The 26,093-nt window shown below is 47.4% G+C and overlaps 1 pseudogene; it reads left to right on the top strand.

The window, feature by feature from the left end:
* The first annotated feature begins 24,962 nt into the window (after positions 1–24,962).
* On the top strand, positions 24,963–25,051 carry LOC116463736 (U2 spliceosomal RNA; annotated as a pseudogene).
* Positions 25,052–26,093: the final 1,042 nt, after the last annotated feature.

The raw sequence follows: 26,093 nt of genomic DNA, 5'->3' as shown, positions 1-26,093 counted from the left end.
CTGTCACTAGCAAACTTCCCATATGGTTTTAGCATAAACACCACTCTACATAAAAAATGCAAAGTATTATAATTATGGGCTGTGGGTGTGTCATTTCCAACAGACTGAAATAGTGGCATTTTTTTTTAACAGCAGCCAAAGCCTTTAGGGCCAGAATGAAAGCTCAGATCGAAACAAAGGAACATCCCCCAGGATGCTATAAACTCGCTGCAGTAAAGCCTGTCTATGACTACAGTCAGATCCTCTTCTAAGGGTTTGTGTTAAGGGTGAGGGAATCCTGGAGAGAACCAAGAGATGTAATCAGGGCCCCAAGATAAACAGTGTTGCCTTCTTTTCTTTGCCGCTTGTAATAACCAAAAACTTTGTGGTGTTACTATTTGCTAAAAGTAATCATACTATCTACTACCATTTATTGAGCACTCCAGATTCAAAGTACTTTTTTTTTTTTGAGACGGAGTTTTGCTCTTGTTGCCCAGGCTGGAGTGCAATGGTACAATCTTGGCTCACCGAAACCTCTGCCTCCCTGGTTCAAGCAATTCTCCTGACTCAGCCTCCCAAGTAGCTAGGATTACAGGCATGCGCCACCATACTTGGCTAATTTTGCATTTTTAGTAAAGACGAGGTTTCTCCATGTTTGTCATGCTAGTCTTGAACTCCCGACCTCAGGTGATCTGCCCACCTCTGCCTCCCAAAGTGCTGGGATTACAGGCATGAGCCACCGCACCCAGCCCAGGTTTGAAGTATTTTGTGCACATTATCTCATTTAGTTTTCAAAATAACCCAGGAGTAGGGCATTATCTCATTTTACATGTGGGGAGCCTGAAACTCAGATACATTAAATAAGTGGACAGATAATCTGGGCACTGAGTGGCAAAGATAAGTCTGCCAGCCCCAACACCACCTTCGCTACCACACTCTAGTGCATCTCACATCTTCCTCCCACGTGCCTCCAGTCTCTGGTGAGATGCGGGGCAATGCCCTTCTGTCAGACTGTCATCCTCCCTTCAGGACCCCCTGAGAGATGGAGGCCAGGTGTGTCACCAGCTAGCTGTGCAGAAACCCTGCGTCCAAGAAAGTCACCAGCAGCTCTAAGATGTGCCTTAGATGAAGGAGCTGAGGCTGGCACAGCCATATTCCTGGCAGCTCAGAGCTTGCAGTTGGAAAGCATTTAGATGTGTCAGATTTGGGACTACTATTTCATTGAGTTCTCATACTGAGGCCCACAAATGTGATATACTCTGCTTGGGGACTCCCATGGTTGGTTAATTTAAAAAGGCAGACACTGCTATGTTTGTTTGAAGTCAGTCTGAAGTTTGAATCTCAGCTCTACCATGCATTCACTGCACCTTTTTTGGCAAGTGGCTTCACCTCTCTGAGTCTTGGTTTCCTAATTGGTAAGATAACACCTACCTCATGAGTGCTTTGCAGTTCCTTCACTTACTCATTCTACAAATATTAAGTTCAATCATATGCAATTGCCAATATTCAACCACTTTTTACTCACAGAAACAGCAATTTCATGCGGCTCAACTCTAGTATTCTTGAGGACTTTATTCATCAAGGTTTTCCAGAGAAATGAAATCAGTAGGAGCTCTTTGTGTGTGTGTATGTGTGTGTATGCGTGCATGTGTGTATGTATGTGTGCGTGTGTGTGTGTCTGTATGTGTGTGTGCGTATGTGTGTGTGCGTGTGTGTTTATGTGTGCGTGCGTGTGTCTGTGTGCATGTATGTGTGCGTGTGTATGTGTGTTTGTGCCTGCATGTGTGTGTGTGTGTGTGTGTGTGTGTGTGTGTGAAGTTGGCTCATGTGATCACCAGGGCTGGCAAGTCTGAAGCCTGTAGGGTAGGTCTGAAGGCTGGAAATTCAGGTAAGACTCAATGTCATAGCCTTGAGTCTGAAGTTGACAGGGCAAGCCAGCAGGTGCACAACTCACGCAGAGTTTCTGTGTTGCAGCGTTGAGGCTGCCGCAGTCTTTCTGCAAACTTCAATCTTTGCTGTGAGGAGGCCGGGGTGGCTGACAGCAGTGAATAAAGGGGAGAGTGATACAAGATGAGTCCAGAAAGGACCTAGGGTGCCCTGCAGATCACTGTTGCGTGGGAAAATGAGGATTAAATCAGAGACATGTGTGTGTCAAGTAATGAGCATGGTATTTGGCAGAAAGTGGCAGCCTTCATTCCTCTTAGTGACCTAAGCCCAGAGCACAGGCTGGTGGATTCTCGTTCAGGCCTCCTTCCTCCCTGCCGCCTGGATCCCAAGTCCTGGACTCCAGCTTTATTCACTTCATCCCCAAACAGGGATGTATGGAGCCTGTGGACCATCATGACAGCCTGGAAATCCAACAGTGCCTGCTGCATAAGTGAGAGAGCCAGGATCCACGGAGAGAGGAGCCCAGGGCCGCCCTGAGTGGGCCAGACTGAGGAGGGGGCGGGGGCTGATACACGCGGAGCCGCGCCCCCACTGGCATCTCAGCCCTGACCCGCCTGCCCAGGCTGGGCTGTAGCCTTGTCCAGCTCCGTCCCAGGCTTTGTTCCTGAGTCTTCGAGGCCCCTCTTCCTGCCAAACAAAGCCCCCAGCCTCCGCCTGCCGCCCAACAGGCACCTGGGGCCTCCGGGCCTGGGAATCAAAGCCTGTTTTGCAAAGGAGGCCCTGTGTTTGGAGAAACACCCAACCCCTGCTGCCCTGCCCTTCAAAGAGCCGGCAATTGTTCTGCACTGAGAAGGCGCCTCCTGACGCGAGCAGGGGCCGGGCTGACGCGGGTGGACCTCTGATCTCGGGCCAGGCCCCCACGCCACTTGGAGTAGGGCCGGGGGGGACCCAGGGGCCAGGGCGGGAGCAGTCTGTCCTGTGGCATTGTGCCCCTTTCCCGTCCTCTGCCCACCTGGGCCTCCATCCGTGTGTCCTCACCGAGGCCTGGACCTGGAAACCTGGAGAACCAGGCAGGCCCAGAGGGGCATGAGGAGAAGAACTGAGGTAGAGACAGGGCTTAGTGATCACAGAGGTGTTCAGGGCAAGTATGTTGAAAGACTGTAAAAAAATACCTTCAGCTTACAGATTACAGAACTGAGGCCAGAGGAGAAATGGAACTGGGTCCAGAGACCAACTCAAGCTGGGGTCAGGCTGAGCCTTGACTTATACCCTTGGTAATCATAATTGTATGTCCAGACTAAGGCCTAGATCTTCTGAGCTGGATTTCAGTACTCTTTTTCTTTCCTAAAGAAATATTTCAAGGCCAGGTGCGGTGGCTCCTGCCTGTAATCCTAGCACTTTGGGAGGCCAAGGCAGGTGGATCACCTGAGGTTGGGAGTTTGAGACCAGCCTGGCCAACATGGTGAAACCCCGTCTCTACTAGAAATACAAAAAAATAGCTGGGTGTGGTGATGTGCACCTGTAATCCCAGCTACTTGGGAGGCTGAGGTGGGAGGATTGCTTGAGCTGAGGAGGTCAAGGCTGCAGTCAGCCAAGACTGCACCACTGCCCTCCAGCCCGGGTGACAGAGTGAGACCCCATCTGAAAAAGAAAAAGAAAAAATAAATATTTCATATATACTTTTTTCCCTTGGTGGTGTTTTTATTGCAACTTAACTTTGGTAGAGATGACCTTCCCTTTAGATAAATGCTCTTAACAGAGAGTTAAGGCCACAGAACTATCAGCAGGGCCCAGGTGGGTCCTGAGAGCTCCCTCAGTACTCAGAGCCCCTACCCTGCTGCCTGTTTTCCTCCTGCTGCCATCCTCACACCTCGCATGGCCCAGAGTCGGCTGTGGGGCCTCTTAGCCTCATCCCTGTTGCACAAACGAAATCTCTCAAGGCACAGAGAGGTGAAGTAATCTGCCCAAAGTCATACAGGAAACCAGGGACAAGACACAACCCAGAATCACATCTCAGATGCGACTTCCATACTCTTTTTTCCCTCCAACTACACTCCTCCTGAAGCCGTGTCATTCCAGGTCCCTCTTCTCACGGTGTTCCTGGTACTAACATTTACTTTGCAGCCTGTGATAATGATTAAGATCAAGGGCTCTTTAATCAGACAGACTGGGGTCCAGTTTAGTTCCCCTTCTCTGTAAGACTTTAAGTAAACTACTCATCCATTCTGAACCTCAGTCTCTTCCTCTGTAGAACAGGAACAACAGTAGCTGCCAACCGTAAAGGCTGTTGTGAAGATTCACTTGGGGGGCAACCTATGAAAAGTCCTTAGCACATAATAATAAACACTCAGGAAGTACTGTCCTGATTAATCATTATTCCTCCTACTTTCACTATGTGGAAGGGAGGGGAAAGGAGGGGCCATGGTAAGGTGTGGAATTGTCTCTTTGTATGAGCTGCTTCCTGAAGCAAACAGCAACAGCTCCTTCCTGTTGGGCTAAAGGAAGAAGGAAAGGGAAGGGAGGGAAGCAGGGCGGGGGAGGGGGAGGATGGGCAGAGAGAGACTTCTGAGCTCCAGGTTGGGATTCTTGCATTTTACCTACTTGGCCTTCTGGGTACTCAGTGTGACCTTCTGACAGTCAGGATGTTGCTGTCCTGGTCATCTTTGTCAAACATCTAATGACCATAGAGGTGGCTTCCAGCCCCAGAATCCTGGAAAATTCCACAAGACTGTTTGATGAGGTGGGATAGCAGAGTAGAAGCTGTGGGAACACCTTAACAAGCCACTTCGCTTCTCTGAGGCTTGCTCGAGAGACAGGTGACCACAATGGTCCAAGGTTCCACTCCCAGCCCTGTTGTTTGCTAATTGTATGAACTTGGGCAAGTCTCTTAGCTTTTGTGGATCTCAATTTTTTTCCACTAAACGAGAATAATAAAATTCATGCAATATTATGATTTAGGATATTCTATGTGCCATGTTACCAGACCCTAAATGATGCCAAAGATGACATTATCGAAAAACGTGTAAAATGCCTGTACATATGCAATATACAATGTATGTTATATTATAGATACTTAACAAATTCTAGTTTCCTTTGGAGCCAGGGTTTAGACTCCCTTAAATTTGTGTCAATGGACAAGTCACAATCATATAATAAATAGCTATTTGTTATATGATTCTTCATCTGTAAACTGGGGCTTAAAATACCTTCCTTACAATAAGAATAATAATAACATTAGCTTGTGTTTGTTGATTATGTATGACATTTGGGCATTCTCTGTGCTCAGGGTTTTTTTTTTTTTTGAGACAGGATCTCACGCTGTTGCCTAAGCTTCAGTTCAGTGGCATAATCATGGTTCATTACAGCCTCAATCTCCTGGGCTCAAGCAATCTTCCTACCTCAGCCTCCTGAATAGCTGGTACTACAGGTGCATACTACCATGCCTGTCTAATTTTTTATTTTTTTATAGAGACAGAGTCTTGCTTTGTTGCCCAGGTTGGTTTCGAACTCCTGGGCTCAAGGAATCCTCCCACCTCAGCCTCCCAAAGTGCTGGGATTAGAGGTGTGAGCCACCATGCCTAGTCAGGATTTTAAATATATTAACTTATATAATCTCAAAAACTCCATAAAGAGGTTTTGGTTGTTTTAGAGACGGGGTCTCACTCTGTAGTCCACGCCGGAATGCAGTGGTGTGATCACAGCTCACTGTAATCTTGAGCACCTGGGCTTAAGTGATCCTCCTGCCTCAGCCTCCTGAGTAGCTGGGACTACAGGCATGCACCACCACACGTGGTACATTTCTTAATATTTTTGTAGAAATGGGGGGTGTTGCTTTGTTGTCCAGGCTGGTCTTGAACTCCTGGTCTTAAACAATCCTCCTGCCTTGGCCTCCCAAAGTGCTGAGATTACAGGCATGAGCCACTGTAACCAGCTCCTGCTGTCTTGAACGAGAAAAGCAGGCCAAGTAGAATTAGCAGTAGGATGGCGGTTCTGCTTTTAAAATGTGCATCTGAGGCTGGATGCAGTGGCTCACACTTATAATCCCAGCACTTTGGGAGGCTGAGGCAGGAGGATTGCTTGAGCCCGGGAGTTTGAGACCAGCCTGGGCAACACAGCAAGACTCCATCTCTACTTTTTATTTTTATTTTTATTTTTTTTATTTATTTTTGAGATGGAGTTTTGCTCTTGTTGCCCAGGCTGGAGTGCAGTGGCATGATCTCGGCTCACTGCAACCTCCGCCTCCCGGGTTCAAGCGATTCTCCTGCCTCAATCTCCCAAGTAGCTGGGATTACAGGCGCCCGCCACCACACTCAGCTAATTTTTGCATTTTCAGTAGAGACGGGGTTTCACCATGTTGGCCAGACTGGTCTCGAACTCCTGACCTCGTGATCCACCCACCTCGGCCTCCCAAAGTGCTGGGATTACAAGCATGAACCACCATGCCCGGTCAATACTTCATCTCTTAAAAAGAAAAAAAGAAAAAGAAAAAAAGTGCGTCGTTTTTATGAACAGAGAAAAGCCAGGGAGAATGCCTGTCAAAATGTTTCTGTGATTATTGATGAGTGGTTGAATTGGATGCGTTTTATTTTTTTCTTCATACTTTTTTATATTTTCCAATTTTTTTAAATAAGAAAAATGATGGAACATAGGTACTAGAGGAAGAATAAAAGTAGGCTTCTAAGCACTCCTTCATTCAATAAGTGCTTATTTGTGCACTCCGTCAAATTATATTTTTGAGTGCATATTATGATGGGCCAGGTACCAGATGGAGTGTTAGGGATAAAACAGTGACCTGGTGGCCGGGCGTGGTGGCTCACACCTGTAATCCCAGCACTTTGGGAGGCTGAGGCGGGTGGATCACCTGATGTCAGAAGTTCAAGACCAGCCTGGTCAACGTGGTGAAACCCTGTCTCTACTAAATATGCAAAAATTAGCCGGGCGTGGTGGCAGGCGCCTGTAATCCCAGCTACTCAGGAGGCTGAGGCAGGAGAATCACTTGAACCCGGGAGGCAGAGGTTGCAGCGAGCCGAGATCACACCATTGCGCTCCAGCCTGGGCAACAAGAGCGAAACTTTGTTCCAAAAAAAAAAAAAAAACAACAGTGGCCTGGAATGCTGAGAACCATTCCAATGTCAGATGCTCTGTACCAATTGTCCCCACATGTACACTCCACTCATTGGTGTACTTAACAGAGGTGATCAGACACTGCCGCCAGGCACACCAAGTCCCACACTAGGCACTGAGTACACAAATGGCCTCAGTCAAAGGCCCCACCTCCAGGAACTCACAGAGCTCAACACACACTGCTGCAGTCCAGCACAGTCAGGGCCATAAAAGGGGACACAAGCATTAAAGGAGGGAGCTGCTGACTTGGAGACCATGAAGACTTCCCTGAGGAGAAGACAGACAGGCCCCGGGTGCAGGAGGACACGCCCTCAGAGGGTTTGGAGAATTTTGCCACATTCCTAGATTGCTAGACCAGGAAGCTATGACCATTGAGGGTAGGAGACAGTCAGAGTTGACACATTCAAAACCCAGCAACACAGTTTGGAACAGCTTGCATTAAAAACTGTGAAATATGCATACCCATTGGCCCAGTCATTTCACATCTAGGCACTTATAGCAAAGAAACAACTAAAAATATGTACAAGATTTAGCTGCTGGTATGTTCATTTGAGCATTGAGAAACAGTAGAGTGTAGGGGTTAAGCCCACAGACTTGGAATCCTTGTCTGCCTGGATGTTAATCAGGCCCCACTACTTAACTCACTAGCTGTGTGACCTTTGACAAGTCACGTACTACTTCTGTGTTGAAATTTCCCAATTTTGCTGGGTGCGGTGGCTCACGCCTGTAATCCCAGCACTTTGAGAGGCCGAGGTGGGCGGATCACGAGGTCAGGAGATCGAGACCATCCTGGCTAACACGGTGAAACCCCGTCTCTACACAAAATACAAAAAATTAGCCAGGCATGGTGGTGGGCACCTGTAGTCCCAGCTACTCAGGAGGCTGAGGTAGGAGAATGGTGTGAACCCGGGAGGCGGAGCTTGCAGTGAGCAGAGATCGTGCCATTGCACTCCAGCCTGGGTGACAGAGCGAGCCCCTGTCTTTAAAAAAAAAAAAAAAACAAAGAAGAAGAAGAAGCTGGGCATGGTGGCTCACATCTGTAATTCCAGCACTTTGGGAGGCTGAGGTGGGCAGATCACAAGGTCAGGCGTTAGAGACCAGCCTGGCCAACATAGTGAAACCCTGTCTTTACTAAAAATACAAAAATTAGCCGGGCGTGGTGGCACGTGCCTGTAGTCCCAGCTACTTGGGAGGCTGAGGCAGGAGAATCACTTGAACCCTGGAGGCGGAGGTTGCAGCGAACCGAGATCGCACCACTGCACACCAGCCCGGGTGACAGTGCGAGACTCTGTCTCAAAAAAAAAGAAAAGAAAAGAAAAAACATTTGAAGAAAATTGGAAATAACCTAAATGTCCAACATTAGAGATTTGCTCATTTGACATTCATATGATAGGATACCATACAAATATTAAAAATCTAAAAATGATTTAGAAGAATATTCAATGAACAAAGAGACATTCAGAATATGACTAAGTGAAAAGAAAAATAAAGCCAGTTACCAAACAACATGCTTGATTAATATTTAAATGTATTTGCATAGAAGAATGCCTGGAAGGACCTGTATAGCAAATTAACCCCAGTGGTTAAGGCTGGACAATAGGATTGCATGGAACTGTTATTTTTTCTTTTTAATCAACTCTATTTTCTAATTATTTTTCTAGAATCAATATAAATTTATTTTGTAATTTTAAAATATTCACAAATGCAGGAAATAATGACTTACCTCCACCAGTTAAAAAAAGGACTGAGTTTTATTCTATAACATTTATTTATTCACTTAATAAATATTCAAGTATCTACTATGTGCCAGGCATTAGGGCACCATTCTAAGTGCTGTCCAGCAGCAAGTTCAGCGGGTCCAGAACAAGATCACTATGAAGAAGAAAAAGGAGGATGAGGACAGGGAGGAGGGGCAGGAGGGAGGGAGGCATTTCAAACGGGTTCAGATCAGGGGCTGGACTCGAGCATGAATACACACAGGCCTTCTTTCCAACAGTCATCGGTGAGGACTTCTCAGTAATGAGCTATGCGTCTATTCAAAGTAACCAGCCTTTCCTTCCAAATGACTCATTGACAGGGAGACACAGGAGTTCATGCCACACGTGAAGGGACAGCGCAGAAACATCTGCTGAGGGGAATGTCACCGTGCTGGGGACTTCCATGCCACCCGTTCAGTGAATCCTCCCAACCACTTTGTGGGGAGGGTATCATTGTCTCTATTTTCCCTGATGAGGAGTGAGAGGCTTGGAGAAGTAAAGTCACTTGTCTAAGGGGACCCAACCAGTCAGGGAGTGAGCTAGGACTTGAACCCAGCTCCTTCTGGCTGAGATGCCTTCACCCTTCTACTGTAGGACCCACCACCTCCCTCCACCCCTTCATCATCACCGTCAGTGCTCCAGGGTGTTCCGTGGGAGGCACATTGCTAAGGGCAGTGTCTCAGGGTTACTCTTCACCTGTGAGGTGGAGGGATGAGGGGGTGAGGAGACTGAGGCTCAGAGATGTTGCTACCTGCCCCAGGTCACACGGCTCTGGCATGGTGGAACTGAGATAGGCACACGGTCCTGCTGGGTTCCGGCGCTCCGATCCTGAACACCCACACCACCTTGCCTCTCTCCGGTCCTCGGTTAGCCTCCTCTGAACACCATGGTGCATCTTTGGGGTAGCATTTGTGAACGCAAAAAGTGTCAGCTTTTCTTTCCTTTTTTTTTTTTTTTTTTTAAGAGATGGAATTTCACTCTCGTTGCCCAGGTTGGAGTGCAATGGCGAGATCTCAGCTCACTGCAACCACTGCCTCCAGGGTTCAAGCGATTCTGCTGCCTCAGCCTCCCGAGTAGCTGGGATTACAGATACCTGTCACCATACTGGACTAATTTTTTGTATTTTTAGTAGAGATGGGGTTTCGCCATGCTGGCCAGGCTGGTCTCAAACTCCTGACCTCAGGTGATCCACGTGCCTCGGCCTCCCAAAGTGCTGGGATTACAGGAGCCTGCTACTGCCCCTGGCCTTCTTTCCCTTTTTGTGCTTTTTATGACATTCTTTGTCTTCTAGCGGGGAGTCTGTATCACTGTGGAAAGACAAAGAAGGCAGAGCAGCAGAAAGGAAGACGTAGGAGGAGTGTTTGACAATCCATCAAGCCATAAGAATAAAAACTTCATTCTTTTGCAGGAGTAAAAATTCTATCTCTGAAGAATGAGCATAGAAATATGGGGGATAAGGAGAACGGAGAAAAGGCTCAAAACCAAAGTCTTGGAGGTACAGTTAAAGGAACTAGAAATATTTAACCCGGAGAAAAGTATTATAGTTTTGTTCATTCAACCAACAGACAAGTGCAAGGCTTCTCTTCTGGGGCAACTATTGTGCAAGGTGCCAGAGACTCGGAAATAAACCAAACGGACACGGCCTCTGTCCTCGTGGAACCTAAAATGGGTAGAAGGTTGTGATCTCTGCCTGAAAACACCTGAAGGGGCACAGGGAAGGCAGCATAGTCTTTTTCTGTGTGAATCTCGAAGACAGCTGGGACTGTCGTGTGGAAGTTTCAGCAGGCAGGTTTCTGCCCCAAAGAAGGAAGAACTTGCTAACAGACAGAGCTCTTCTCCCAAAATGGACAGGAGCTTTGGGGAGTTTGTAAGCCCCCCATCATGAGGGAAAGGAGGTATGACCCCTTTGAGAAGTTACAGGCTGGGCACGGTGGCTCACGCCTGTAATCCCCGCACTTTGGGAGGCCGAGGTGGGTGGATCACTTGAAGTCAAGAGTTCAAGACCAGCTTGGCCAACATGTGAAACCTCATCTCTACTAATAAAAAAAAAAATACAGCTGGGCGTGGTGGTGCATACCTGTAATCCCAGCTACTCGGGAATTATACTGAGGCAGGGGAATCGCTTGAACTGGGGAGGCAGAGGTTTCAGTGAGCTGAGATCACACCACTGCACTGCAGCCTGGTTGACGAAGTGAGACTCTGTCTCAAAAAAAAAAAAAAAAGAAAAAGAAAAGAAAAGAAAGAAAATACAGAAGAGGGGCTGTATTAGTTAGGGGCTGCCATGACAAGATACCGTAGCCTGGCCGACTTAAACAACAGAAATTTATTTCTCACAGCTCTGAAGATTGGGAATTCCAAGATCAAGGCAGCAACTGATTCCATTTCTGGTGAGGGCTCTATTCTTGCTTGCAAACAGCCACCTTCTTACAATGTCCTCACATGTTTCCTTGGCGTGTGAGCACGGAAGGATAGAAAGCCAGCTCTCTGGTCTCCCTTTTCATTATTATTTATTTAGAGACAGCGTCTCACTCTGTCGCCCAGGCTGGAGTGCAGTGGCACGATCTCTGCTCACTGCAACCTCCACTTCCTGGGTTCAGGTGGTTCTCCTGCTTCAGCCTCCCAGGTAGCTGGGATTACAGTCACACACCACCACACCTGGCTAATTTTTGTATTTTTATTTTTTATTTATTTATTTATTTATTTATTTATTTATTTATTTATTTATTTATTTTGAGATGGAGTCTGGCTCTGTCGCCCAGGCTGGAGTGCAGTGGCGCAATCTCGGCTCACTGCAAGCTCCGCCTCCCAGGTTCACGCCATTCTCCTGCCTCAGCCTCCCGAGTAGCTGGGACTAGAGGTGCCCGCCACCACGCCCGGCTAATTTTTTTGTATTTTGAGTAGAGACAGGGTTTCACTGTGTTAGCCAGGATGGTCTCGATCTCCTGATCTCCTGATCCGCCCACCTCGGCCTCCCAAAGTGCTGGGATTACAAGCGTGAGCCACCGCGCCTGGCCAGGGTATGTCTTTCTTTGCTCACCATAGTAGCCTCAATGCCTGACCTAGTTGACCTAGTCTCTAGCATTAACAATAAATAGGTGTGAAATTAATGAGCATAGAGCCGGGCGCGGTGGCTCACGCTTGTAATCCCAGCACTTTGGGAGGCCGAGGCGGGCGGATCACGAGGTCAAGAGATCGAGACCACGGTGAAACCCCGTCTCTACTAAAAATACAAAAAAATTAGCCGGGCGTGGTGGCGGGCGCCTGTAGTCCCAGCTACTCGGAGGCTGAGGCAGGAGAATGGCGTGAACCCGGGAGGCGGAGCTTGCAGTGAGCCGAGATTGCGCCACTGCACTCCAGCCTGGGCGACAGAGCGAGACTCTGTCTCAAAACAAAAAAAAAAAAAAAAAAAAAGAAATGAGCATAGAGTGAGTATCTACTGTGTGCCACACTCTTCTGCATATTCGGTTGCATTTACTCCTACCGCCAGCCTTGCCACTTGGGTATTTTGTTCTTTATAAATGAGATGATCAAGGCTCAGGGAAGCTGAGAAACCTACCCATGGTCACACAGCTGGAAGTGACTGAGCCTGAGTCCTTGTCAGCTCCCAGCTTCCTGGAAGGAGTGAGGGAACATTCTCATATCCACTCCCATGCTCTATGGGTCTGTGCATAGGAGGTGCTTTACAGCATTACCTCAGTTCGCCCCCACAATTGGCTTGTGATGTGGGTGCACCAACCTTTTCCAAATGCAGTCATCTCATTGAAATACAGAAAGATGATGTGAGCAGCCTACAGTTACTCAGCAAAATTGCAGAGCTGGCCTTGTAATACAGAGTATCTGGGGTGTTTTCACTGCACTGGGCACGATAGAACAGGCAGGTGAAATCAGCATGGAGGAATCGTTAACTCCCAAACAAAGGTCTGAGCTGGCTGCTGAACCTCCCCTCTGGTCACACTCACCACTGAGTCATCTGGGCTTTGGAAAATGCTCTTTCTTGGAGCTGCTCTGTTGGTGCGTGACCATGGCATTGGAGAGTGTCCAACCAAAGGGGAAGCAAGGATGGGAGCCATGCTACATCCTCGTGCCAACTCGAGGAGGCCCATGTCAAGACGGGAGGTGGCAGCGTGTCCCTGGAGCTGACCTTCCACCTCAGCTTAAAAATAAATTCTGGTTTTGGGGTGGCTTTTCCACCGAGTCTGTGTCAGCCATCATCTTCCCTCTAGGCACAGGGTGGAAGCACGGGGTGGGTGCAGCCCAGGCGGACGGTGCCAGATGTCTGCAGGCCCTGGGCTGGATCGGCCAGTATCCAGCTGGACCAGAACCAAGAGCCCTTGGGCGCTGGAGCTGCCTGGGCCTGAGCCTCCCTGCCTGCCTTTCTTGTGAAGTGGGAGAGGCTCATCAGCTGCAGCGGCCTATGGTAATAGTGGGGTTCCTAGGAAGACTTCTCTGGGCTGGCCAAGAGGAGACCACCATCTGACTGGTAGGATGGGCAGTCTGCCCACCTGCCTCCCTGTGGTGGATCCATTGGAGGCCCCATGCTTTCCTCTGCAGGCCCACTGCTCATGCCTTCCTTCTAGGTATAACTGAATAGAGCAGTGTTTCTCGAATTATCTACAATCAATCTCAGACCCATCTTTTCAGGTCACAGCCCTTGCATGCTGTGGCAATTCCAAATTACTATAAAACATTTCTAATTTTTTACTCAGGATTTTGGTACTTAACTCACTGTGGTCTAGGAACAAGGAGTTAGCTGATTTGCATGGTCCACGGACCACACTTTGAGGACCACTGGAATCGAGGGCCCATTGTAGGCTAAGATCTTGGGGGCATGAGTGAGGGGACCCAGAAATGAGAAAGACCCTATCTGTTGCCCTGGAAGAGCACAGGCTCTAAGGAAAGAGACCTGAATTCAATCCTGCCTTTTCACCTGCTAGTAATGTTTGGCAGGTACTTCCTTTTGTTGTGCCTCAGTTTCTTTATCTGGAAAACAAGGATACCTATTATAGAAAGTAGCTATTGTTTCTTTCTGCTCATTGTCTGGACAAAGATAGATAGCATCTGATTTTCCTTTAAATTTGGGTAGATTGACCCCTTCCCATGGCTTCAGGGATGGGGATATAACCTAAGTGTGGCCAGTTAGCAAATTTGATCTCCCTGATTATATGATTGGTCCAGAATTGTGCACACACCCAAGCTGATGCACTGAAGGTCTGTCGTGGACCCCTCGCTGGATGTGTTGAAGAAAAGATGCTCTTTTTCTGCTGGGGTTGCTAAGTACAATGAGCATCTTTCTAAAAACAAAGCCAGTACAGAAGAAAGCCAAGCCAAAAGATGGAGAAAAAGCCTCCTTGAAACAGTGTTTGAGTGCCTGGTTCCAGACAAGCCTAAAGCTAGACTGATTCATGGAACTTTCAATTAGGTGCTATACATCTTTTTTATTTTTTCCTAAGTCAGTTTGAGTTTAATTTTGTTACCCACAACCAAAGAAGTTTTTTTGTTTTTGTTTTTGTTGTTTTTTGAGATGGAGTCTCGCTTTGTCACCCAGGCTGGAGTGCAGTGGCATGATCTCGGCTCACTGCAACCTCCACCTCCCAGGTTCAAGTGATTCTCCCGCCTCAGCCCCCTGAGCAGCTGGGATTACAGGCACCTGCCACCACACCCAGCTAATTTTTGTATTTTTAGTAGAGATTGGGTTTCATCATGTTGGCCAGGCTGGCCTTGAACTCCTGACCTCAAGTGATCTGCCCACTTTGGCCTCCCGAAGCCACTGTGCCTGGCCAAGAAGTTTTAATATACCAATCATGAGATGAAGTAATATCTGAAAAGGGCTCACCACAGTGTCTGACACAGATTAAACACCCAATAAATGGAAACTATCATCATTATTCTCATCATCCAGTATCCATTGAGGTGTATTATATGCTGTGTACTGGGGATATGAAGATAAATCAGATATAATCTGTCCTCAATAAGTTTTCAGTCTATGGGGAGGTACGAATCAAAGAGACCCAATTCCTGTAACAAACAGGGAAAAAGTCCATCAGGGTCAACAGAGCTGGACTAACCAAGGGTCACGTGGCTGCAGAAAGAGAAAGACACTGACAGGCTGGTGCGATGGCTCACGCCGGTAATTCCTGCACTTTGGGAGGGCAAGGCAAGTGGATCACTTGAGCTCAGGAGTTTGAGACCAGCCTGGCCAACATGGTGAAACCCCGTCTCTACTAAAAATACAAAAATCAGCCGGGCGTGGAGGCACGTGCCTGTAGTCCCAGCTACGTGGGAAGCTGAGGCAGGAGAATTGCTTGAGCCCGGGAGACAGAGGTTGCAGTGAGCTGAGATTGTGCCAGTGCCCTCCAGCCTGGGCACCAGAGTGAGACTCCATCTCAATCAATAAATAATAAAATAAATAAAAATGGACTTTATTATAATTTTTAAGGAAGCTAAAGGTAAGAGAAATCCAACTGACTAATGCTCAGAAAAGATTTCCTGGTCTGTTCAGCACATAGTGTTCCCTGCTAGCTTCACCCTTTTGATGCTTCCTAAATAAGACATGTCCTAGAGATGTTCATTCCTGCTGAGATGCACCATGCTCTTGGTATTCTGTCTTTCCCCTGCTCATTCACCCCACCCCTGCACCACACCCAATCAGTTGCCAAATCCTGTTCATTCAAACCCTGCAATGGTCTTTCACCAGGCCGTCCCCTCCCGTCCATCTTCCCACTCCCCCGGCCCTGCTGCGCACACAGCCTCTGCCCAGGATCCACTGCATCCCATCTCACCTCCTCTTCCCACAGCACATTCCGGAGCTGGTGAGAGCTTCTCATTGCCTAAGAAATAAACAGCAAATCTCTAGTGGGACTGCAGGGCCTCCATGAACACTTCTCACTTTCCTTTCTAAAACAGGTGCTATTTGTACCCTGCCCATGCCCCTTAGCCCATCTGGAAAGTCACCTACAGATTTTGTGAAGGATTCTTGTACACACTGGTGGTTTCATGCCTCAAGCATCCACAGTCCTCTGCCCCAGGGCTTTCTCTGGTGGCTGGAGCTGGCTCACCCACCTGGGCAGGGTTGAATAGCCAGGGAGTTGATGTCCCGGGGAGCACCCCTCAACCACCGGAATTCTGGACCTACCAGAATAGACAGACAAATACTCCAACATCATTGCCTCTCTGTGGAACAATTCTAAAGTGTGTTGTACAGAGTCTCTCAGAGGGTCCTCAGTTACCCAACTTACTCATCTTTGATTGGCTCTCCTCTCTTCTCTGCCTCTCTTCGCCACTCCTTCACAGTGCTCCCTTCAACATCCTCTCAAATAAAATACTTGCCCACCCTATTAAATCTTTGATTCAGCATCTACTTTGTGAGGTGCCCAAATCAGGACACTTTCAAAGCCTAGGCATAATTCCCATCACACTGTGCCATGCACAGTACAACCAACTTAAAACTATATGCCCCCTGCTTTCACCCTTCCATGACTTTGGCTGTACCTTCACCTTGAAAGGCTTCCCACTTTCACATCTGTCCTCTCCCATCTATTGTTCAAGAATGAACTCAGGTTTCAATGTTTTTCATGATAAGCACAAGGAGTGATTACTCAATGCTTTGAACTCCAGAGCAGTTTATCACTTCCTTCAGCATCACCTTTGTCCTCCAGGTTTCTCAACCTAGCGGAGTCTATTGACAAACTCTACTTTTGTTCAGCTGATGACCCCCATGGCCGGATCTAAACCTTATCATTACCCGGTTCTGGGATCTTAGATTCCAGTGTTTCCTGGATGACCATAGATACCTTTGGCTTTCCTGCTCCAGGGACACTTGCTCTATGAGGTTATCGAGGCCCCCAATCTCTTCCTCCCTATCTCTCAGCCTCTCTAGACCAGGCTTATCCTACCAATCTCATCCTGGTGAATCTTTTTCTCTAACTCACCAATCCCTTGGCCTCTTCCATCCTTCCAGTTGTACAGAACCCATGCCTCGGTCAGTTCACCCATCAGCCTTATTAGTTTCCTCTCACCAGTAGCCTCAGAAGAAGTGCAAATCAGTTAAGAGCGTGCACAGGACCTACTAGGACTAAAACCCTAGCTCCACAGCTATTCATTGTATGACCTCGGGCAATGTAAGTTTTTGGACTGCAGCCTCCTTCTCTGTAAAAGAGAAAAATAATAAAACGTTCTTCTTCTACCCTCAGATAAAATTCAGTATTATTGAACCTTCAGTGTAAGGTTCAATTTTTAAATACCAAAGACGGGACAAACCGTCAGTAACTAGTAATAGGTTGTGTTAATCTTGCTTCTATTACTGTGTGTCTACTTCATTTCGCTGGGGCAGGGGGGACTTAGAATTGTGCCTGGCACAGGGTAGGCACTTCATAAATGCTGGCTGCTCTTATTACTACTATACTAGTTTCCCGCAGCTGCCATAACACACTGCTACAAACTGAGTGGCTCAGAATGACGGAAGCGTATTTTCTTTTTCTTTTTGTTTTTTTGAGACGGAGTCTTGCTCTGTTGCCCACGCTGGAGTGCATGGCACAATCTCGGTTCATTGCAACCTCTGCCTCCTAGGTTCACGCCATTCTCCTGCCTCAGCCTCTTGAGTAGCTGGGATTACAGGCATGCGCCACCATGTCCGGCTAATTTTTGTATTTTTAGTAGAGACAGGGTTTCACCATGTTGGTCAGGTTGGTCTCGAACTCCTGACCTCGTGATCCGCCCACCTCGGCCTCCCAAAGTGCTAGGATTACAGGTGTGAGCCACCGCACCCAGCTCAGAAGCATATTTTCTTACAGCTCTGGAGGGCAGTGTCTCCAGAGATGGCTCTTTGGAGGCTCTGAAGGGGCGCTGACTAATGCCCCTCTCCTGGCTCCTGGTGACTGCCGGCAGTCCTTGGTGTTGTGGTTTAGAACTGTACTGCTCTAATCTCTGCCTCTATGTCCACATGGCCGTCCTGCTCTGTGTCTCTGTCTCCAGTCTCCCTCTGATTTGCTCTTATAAGGACACTTGTTATTGCATTTAGGGCCCACCCTAAATCCAGGATGATCTCATCTTGAGATTCTTTTTTGTTTTGTTTTGTTTGTTTGTTTGTTTGTTTTGAGACAGAGTTTGGCTTTTGTTGCCCAGGCTGGAGTGCAATGGTGCGATCTCGGCTCGCTGCAACCTCTGCCTCCCAGGTTCAAGCATTTCCCCTGACTCAGCCTCCGGAGTAGCTGGGATTACAGGGATGCGCCGCCACGCCCGGCTAATTTTGTATTTTTAGTAGAGACAGGGTTTCTCCATATTGGTCAGGCTGGTCTCAAACTCCAACCTCAGGTGATCCGCCCACCTCGGCCTTCCAAAGTGCTAGGATTATAGGTGTGAGCCACCGTGCCTGGCCTCATCTTGAGATTCTTAATTACATTTTGTCCAACTAGGGTCACATTCACAGGTTCCAGGGATTAGGACTTGGACACGTCTTTTGGGGGGTCACTATTCAACCCACTGCAATTTTCTTTACAAAGAGTTTCAGTGGAGAGGTGGAAGTGGAAGCCAGATTGTAGAGGATCAACAAAGAGGAGGTAAAGAAACGTAGGTGATTATTTTATTATTTTGCATTATATATTTTTTTGAGACAAGGTCTTTTTTTTTTTTTTTTTTTTTGAGAAGGAGTCTTGCTCCGTTGCCCAGGCTGGAGTGCAGTGGCGCGATCTCACCTCACTGCAACCTCTGCCTCCCGGGTTCAAGCAGTTCTCCTGCCTTAGCCTCCCAAGTAGCTGGGATTACAGGTGTGTGCCACCATGCCCGGCTAATTTTTGTAATTTTAGTAGAGATGGGGTTTCACCATGTTGGTCAGGCAAGTCTCGAACTCCTGACCTTGTGATCCGCCTGCCTCAGCCTCCTAAAGTGCTGGAATTACAGGCGTGAGCCACCGTGCCCAGCCTTGAGACAGTCTCCAGACTGGAGTGCAGTGGCACAATCTCAGCTCACTGCAACCTCCACCTCCCAGGCTCAAGTGATCCTCCCACCTCGGCCTCCTGTATAGTGAGTAGCTGGGACTACAGGCACACACCACCATGCCCAGCTAAATTTTTAAAAGTTTTTTGTAGACACACGGTTTCCCTGTATTGCCCAGGATGGTCTAGTATTTCTGGGCTCAAACAATCCTCCCACCTCGGCCTCCCAAAGTGCTGGGATTACAGGCATGAGCCACCAGGACCACCCTCGATGATTATTTCAGACACTTGGTTAAGAGGGGATGCAGATGAAGGGAGAGCTGGAGGAGGGCTAGAAGCAGAAGAGGGATTTTTTTCCTGTTTTAAAATATGGTGTATCTTTGAGTCTCTTAGGGGAAAAAAGATGAGAAAGACAGGAGAAGATCTTAAAGATATAGGAGAGGGAGGAACAATGAAGCAAGGAGCTGGCCCCAGAACTGAGTTGCCATCAATAAATCAGGGCTGAATTGATGACTCAGTAAACCCCAGGATGGGCCAGCCACAGACCAGCCACCATCAAGCAGGTCGGAACAGAGACATGGCCAGAGGAGAGAAGTGTGAGCCAAGGAGCCTCCAAGAGAAGAGAAAACAAAACCAACCAAGCCTCTGGTGGAAGACCTGAGATTTGAAAAGGGATGAATCAGGATCATTCCCTGGGCAGTTTATAAACCACTTTCGTCAGTTTCTCATCTGAAGCACTGATTCCTGCTGGAGGGCAGGCAGAGGAATCACAATGTTACTTGGACAGAGGAAGAAACCAGACCCAGAAAGGCCTTGGGGCCAGTGAAGGACACATAGGTAGTTGGGGTATTCAGAGTTCCAGCTGAGGAGGCAGGGAGCCCAGGAAGTCCTGGGGAGGGGGTTCCTCCGTCTGACAGCAAGAAGAGGCAGTTATTGAGGCTTCCACTCAGAAATGGACACTTTTTATTTTAGTAGTTTTTGGGGTACAGGTGGTTTTTGGTTACATAGATAAGTTCTCTAGTGGGGATTTCGGACATTCTAGTTCTCCCAAGCTGTGTACATTCTACCCAATATGTAGTGTTTTATCCCTCACCCCCTCCCAAGCTTCCCACCCGAGTCCCCAGAGTCCATTATATCATTCTTATGCCTTTGCATCCTCATAGCTTAGCTCCTACTGTTTTTTTTTTCCCCAAGATGGAGTCTTGCTCTGTCACCCAGGCTGGAATGCAGTGGCTCAATCTCGGCTCACTGCAACCTCCGCCTCCCGGATTCAAGCGATTATCCTGCCTAGGCCTCCTAGGTAGCTGGGATTACAGGCATGTGCCACCACACTCGGCTAATTTTTGTATTCTTAGTAGAGACGGGGTTTCACCATGTTGGCCAGGCTGGTCTTGAACTATGGACCTCGTGATCTGCCCGCCTTGACCTCCCAAAGTGCTGGGATTACAGGCGTGAGCCACCATGCCCGGCCGCTTAGCTCCCACTTAAAAGTGAGAATGTACAATATTTGGTTTTCCATTTCTGGGTTACTTCACTTAGAATAATGGCCTCCAGCTCCATCCAAGTTGCTGCAAGAGACATTATTTCATTCCTTTTTATAGCTGAGTAGTATTCCATGGTGTATATATACCGCATTTTCTTTATCCATTTGTGGATAGGCACTTAGGTCAGTTCCATATCTTTGCAATTGCGAATTGTGCTGCTAAAAACGTGTGTGCAGGTGTCGTTTTCATATAACGACTTTTTTTCCTTTGGGTATATACCTAGTAGTGGGATTTCTGGATCACGTAGTAGATCTACTTTTAGTTCTTCAAGGAATCTCCATACTGTTTTCCATAGTGATTGTACTAATTTACATTCCCACCAGCAGTGTAAAAGTATTCCCTTTTCACCATATCCACACCAACAGCTATTGTCTTTTGACTTTTTAATTATGGTCATTCTTGCATTAAGGCAAAGTGGTATCTCATTGTGGTTTTAATTTGCAAAAACTGAACACTTAAAATACTGTTGCTCTTGTTCCCCTTTTGCACTCTCCTCCCTGGGCTTCTATGAGACACATCTTCCTGGTTTTTCACCTCTCGGATCTTTCTCAAGATCCTTTCCAGAGTGCCTGCTGCTCCTCCGACCCTTTACAGTGGGCGCTGTCCAGGTACTTCTCCCCTACTAAACTGTTTCCCAGGGTGGGCTCTGGTGGCCCTGGGCTCCAATTCATACCTCTAGTCTATTCCTTCCAAACCTAATCTTCTGCCCAGTCCTCTCTCCTGAGCTCCAGATTCATATACCCAGCTGCCTGCTGCCCTGTCCATCTGGGCGTCCCACGGGTACTTCAAACCCAACAGATACCAAACTGGACTCATCCCTTTTCCCCCCAAACGGGCTCATCCTCTCATGTTCCCTGCTCAGTTGCTGGCACTACCTGCCACAATCCTGCCTCTGCCTCTCCCCCAGCATCCTGTCAGTCACCAAGAGTTATCTGTCACTTTTGGCTCATAAATATCTCATGACCTTGCCTCCCTCTCTCCATCCCCAGGCCTTGTCACCATGTCTTACCTGGACCCTACAACAGGCTCCCCCTGCCTGCTGGCCTTTCCAGTCCATCCTCCAAATGGCGACCCCATGATCTTCCTAAATCACAAAGATGATCCTCTTGCTCACCTCTTTAAAGATGTCTGTTGGCTTCTCCACTTCTGCTGGGTAAAGCACGAACTGGCATTCAAGGCCCTTGATGATCTGGCCTCTGGTCATATTCTCCAGCCTCATCAAGCCCGCATGTATTCCACCCTCCAGCCACACCTATGATTTGCCATTTCGCAAATGCCCCTCGCCTTCATCTAGGTTGTTTATTCTCCTTCCCACCACTGTCCACTTGAAGCCAGCCCAGGTATCTCCCCCTGCAAGAAGCTCTCCTGACCCTCCTTCCCATGAGTTAGCTCCTCCGCATGTGCTCACCCCCACTCCTCTCATCTGCTCACACTATATGGTGATAGTCTACCTGCCTGTCTACCCACTAATTGGTGCAGGGACCTGTCTGGGTTCCCAGAGTGGAATCCAGGACCTCACACACGCTCTGTACTCAGTTAATGTTTCCTGGACTGTGCTGAATTGTCACAGTGTGGACCAAGCTGCCATCGTTTGCAGTTTACAAATTCATTGCACCATTATTTTTCCACTCTTCTTCATGACACATAGTCAGCTCAAAATATCTTTATACAGTAAGTTTGTTTGTTTTTTTTTTCACCTTTGCATTAGATACTTGGAATATATTCCCCCAAACTGGTTTCTCTTGGTCAGGGGTTATACTTAAGTGTGTGGCTTTTATGAGAACTGCTAAATAGTTCTTCAGAAAGATTGTGTTTATTCACATCACCACTATGTATACAGGAAAGGTATGATACCTTTCCTCATCCATCATAAGGTTATTGTTTTTTTTTGAGACGGAGTCTCACTCTGTCACCCAGGCTGGAGTGCAATGGTACGATCTCAGCTCACCGCAAACTCCATCCCCCAGGCTCAAGCGATTCTCCTGCCTCAGCCTCCCAAATAGCTGGGATTACAGGCATGTACCACCACGCCAGGCTAATTTTGTATTTTTAGTAGAGATGGGGTTTCTCCATGTTGGTCAGGCTAGTCTTGAACCCCCGACCTCAGGTGATTCGCCCGCCTCAGCCTCCCAAAGTGCTGGGATTACAGGCGTGAGCCACCACACCAAGCAAGGTTATTCTTATAATAAAAGACAGATTAACAAGAAAAATGCACAACAAATTTATTGAATCAAAGTTTTACGTGACATAGGAGCCTTCAGAAATAAAGACCCAAAAACCCAGAGAAAACTGTGTTTTGTGTTTAGGTTCAATGAAGAATGAACAGCCATGTGGAGATGTGATTGGACAAAGGGGCATGACCTCATGGTAACAGACTGAGCGCGGAGGTCCAGCAAAGCCTATCCAGATTCTTTTTGGTCTCTTTGCGCAGCATTCCTTCCTCCAGCATATGAGGCAGGACTGCTCTGGGATGAGGGTCTTCAAGGGGCAAGGGAAAAGGGAGAGTGTAGCCTTTCTAGATTTTATGGCTGGCTTAGGGGGAGAGAGGTTCTAGTTTCTACGACGTGCTTTGGGGAAGAGGAATTCTGTTTTCTGTGATTTGCTTCAAGGGAGAAAGAGGAGCGGGAGACACAGGGACTGGATATTTTGCTTCTCTTTGAGTTCAAGTACTCAGCATGCCAAAGTGCCATACATTGGGCTATCTTGTTCTGAGCCTCAACACCTGCAACATTGCCAGCAGTGGGTTTTACTATTTTTTCATTCGTATTTGCTACTTTAACAGGCATGCACAGGTGATGGTCTCTTCCTTCATGGAGCCTTCTATAATTCTAGAGAGACAGCTATGGTAGGGTGTGACAAGTGCCATAACAGAGGGGTGGGGTGTGGAGGGTAGCAGAGGAGACTACGGGAGCCCAGGATGGCAGGGAGAGTCTAATCCAAGTTGTGGGGTTCAAGGAAAACTTCCTAAAGGAGAGGCCAGCTACCTCAGACTAATCAGGCTGATGCCTTCCACCGTCTCCTGTCTTCTAGAACATTCTTACTGCCATTGGCTTTCCTCATCTTATCTTCTAGCTACAACTCAATAGATACTTTTCGCATCTCACAAATGAGGAAACAGAGGCTCACAGGGACCATACAGCTAGAGACGGGGCTAGAACTCAAACCAGCTCCATGCGATGTCCTTGGGCCAGTGCTCTTCCAGCCGTCCATGTTGATAAGGAACAAGGGACAGATAAGATACTTCCTAGGGATGACCAACCCGGGGAAGGGACTTTTTAGCAATTACCCTCATTCACTACAACCCTGGAGGGTTAGTAATGTCAGCCCCAGTCTATGAAGTCTAAAGAACCTCCCCAAGGTCACACAGTGGTGCAACATAGACTCTCACCCCTACAGACGACTTCCCCTCCCTGCCACACCCATCTCAGAGGGAGCAAACTTTATGCCCCTCCCCTCTCAATTCATAAGTTGAAGTCCTAATCCCTTGTACCATAGAATATGACCTTATTTAGAGACAGGGTCTTTACAGAGGTAATCAAGTTAAAATGAAGCCATTAGGGTAGACCGTAAACCAATATGATAGGTATCCTTATAAAAAGGGGACATTTGGGGACGAGGGCGGTGGCTCACGCCTGTAATCCCAGCACTTTGGGAGGCCGAGGCTGGCGGATCACCTGAGGTTGGCAGTTTGAGACCAGCCTGACCAACATGGTGAAACCCCGTCTCTACTAAAAATACAAAATTAGCCAGGCATGGTGGCATGCGCCTGTAGTCCCAGCTACTTGGGAGGCTGAGGCAGGAGAATCGCTTGAACCCAAGACGCAGAGTTTGCAGTGAGCCAAGACAGCACCTCTGCACTCTAGCCTGGGCAATAACAGCGAAACTCCATCTCAAAAAAAAAAAAAAAAAAAAAAAAAAAAAAAACTGGCTGGAGGGCACAGAAATTTGGACAAGGAGATGGACGAGCATAGAGGAAAAAAGTTGGGAAGAGACACAAGAAGAAACAAGACAAAGAACATGGGAAGCTACCAGAATTCACCTGGCATGTTCCATACCAGAGAGGCATGGAACAGATTCTCCCTTACAGCCCTCCAAAGGAACTAACCCTGCCAACACCTTAATGTGAGACTTCTAGCCTCCAGAACTGTGAGATAATACATTTTTGTTGTTTAAGCCCCTTAATTTGTAGTACTTTGTTATGGCAACCCCAGTAAATTAATAAAGAGAAAACTTCCACCCACCCCCCAAAACAGGGGATCCTGAAGATATTTTTGAACAAATGATTTTTGTGATTTCAAATTTTGTAATGTCTTCATTATATTTTTTATTGAAGAAAATTGGGGCCGGGTGTGGTGGCTCACCCCTGTAGTCTCAGCACTTTGGGAGGCCGAGGCGGGTGGATCACCTGAGATCAGGAGTTCGAGACCAGCCTGACCAACATGGTGAAACCCCATCTCTACTAAAAACACAAAATTAGCTGGGCATGTTGGCGGGCACCTGTAATTCCAGCTACTTGGGAGGCTGAGGCAGGAGAATTGGACCTGGGAGACGGAGGCTGCAGTGAGTGAGCTGCGATCGTGCCACTGCACTCCAGACTGGGCAATGAGAATGAAACTCGTCTCAAAAAAAAAAAAAAAAAGAAAATTGGGAAAAGATTAGGAAGTATAAAGGAAAAAAGTAAAAACACATGCCCTCTCCCCTTGCTGTTAACATTTTGTTGAATTTCCTCACATATATATTTTTTGGCTTCTCGGCCTTTTGGCTAAGATCAAGTGTAGTATATTTTTTGAATATATATATTCAATATATACATAATATATATGCAAAATATATATATTCAATATATATAATATGTATATTCAATATATATCTATATATTTTTTTCATGCAGTTACTAGAATCATCTTTCCAGGGCTGCTGTGATGCTCGAATGGGAGACTGGGATTGGCTCCCAGTCCAGCACCATGCATGGTAGATATTATTTATACAGTCACTGTATAAAATTGGAGTCATGCTGTTTTACGACTTCCTCTTTTCACTTCCCAGCTTATCTTCGGTGTTTCCCATGTCTTTCATATTCTTCAAGAACGTGACAGTTAATTTCTGCAGTCTTCAGTCTGCGAATGAGGCATAACCTACTTACCCAATTCCCTGTCATTGAACATTTAGAGAATTTCCAGTTTTTCCCAGTTATAAATAAGGCTGGGATAAATAATCTTTTATTTTAGGATATGGCCCAGAAACAGAATTGCTAAGGCAAATTCTAATTCTTTTAAAGGCTTTTGTACATACTGTGACATGGTCCTGCAGAAAAGTGGTACAATTTACCTCCTTAGCAGTGAAAAAAGCACTCCCTTTCCCACACCTCACCAACATCTGGTGTTTTCACTTCTATTATCTTGACCAGTTCTATAGATAGGAAAAAGCAGACTCTTTTTTCATTTGTACTTTGGGATTTCTAGCGTTTTCACAGGTTTTTGTATTTCTTCAGTGAACTACGTTAATCATCCTTTGCGTGTGTCCACTGGTCAGTTCCTCTTATTGTTAAGGGTTTAGCAGGACTTGAAAGGGCCGCTGCAGATGGGAGCCCACGGGGCAGCTTCCTCCCCACCCTTCTGACCCTCCTCCTCCCACATTCCCATCCTCTAGAGCTTTCCTTTGCTCTCCAGGGAACCTTTGTCATTCAAACAGGCCGCTGCTTCCCAGGGCCCTGGGAAAGCCACCTCCGGAGGCCCTCTCCACTTTTGACTGCTTTCCCTCCGGAGCCCCACATTCCTGCCTCACCTCTCCCCACGCCCTGCACATCCTCCCTCGAAATTCTTCAAGGAGGCCCAAAGCCACAGGGGACCCAGCCCCTGGCCTAGCCCTAGAGC

This window comes from Hylobates moloch, unplaced genomic scaffold (genome assembly GCF_009828535.3).
Source record: "Hylobates moloch isolate HMO894 unplaced genomic scaffold, HMol_V3 SCAFFOLD_55, whole genome shotgun sequence".
Taxonomy (NCBI): domain Eukaryota; kingdom Metazoa; phylum Chordata; class Mammalia; order Primates; family Hylobatidae; genus Hylobates; species Hylobates moloch.
Note: the sequence above shows the minus strand (reverse complement) of the source record. Positions and strands in the feature narration are given on the sequence as shown.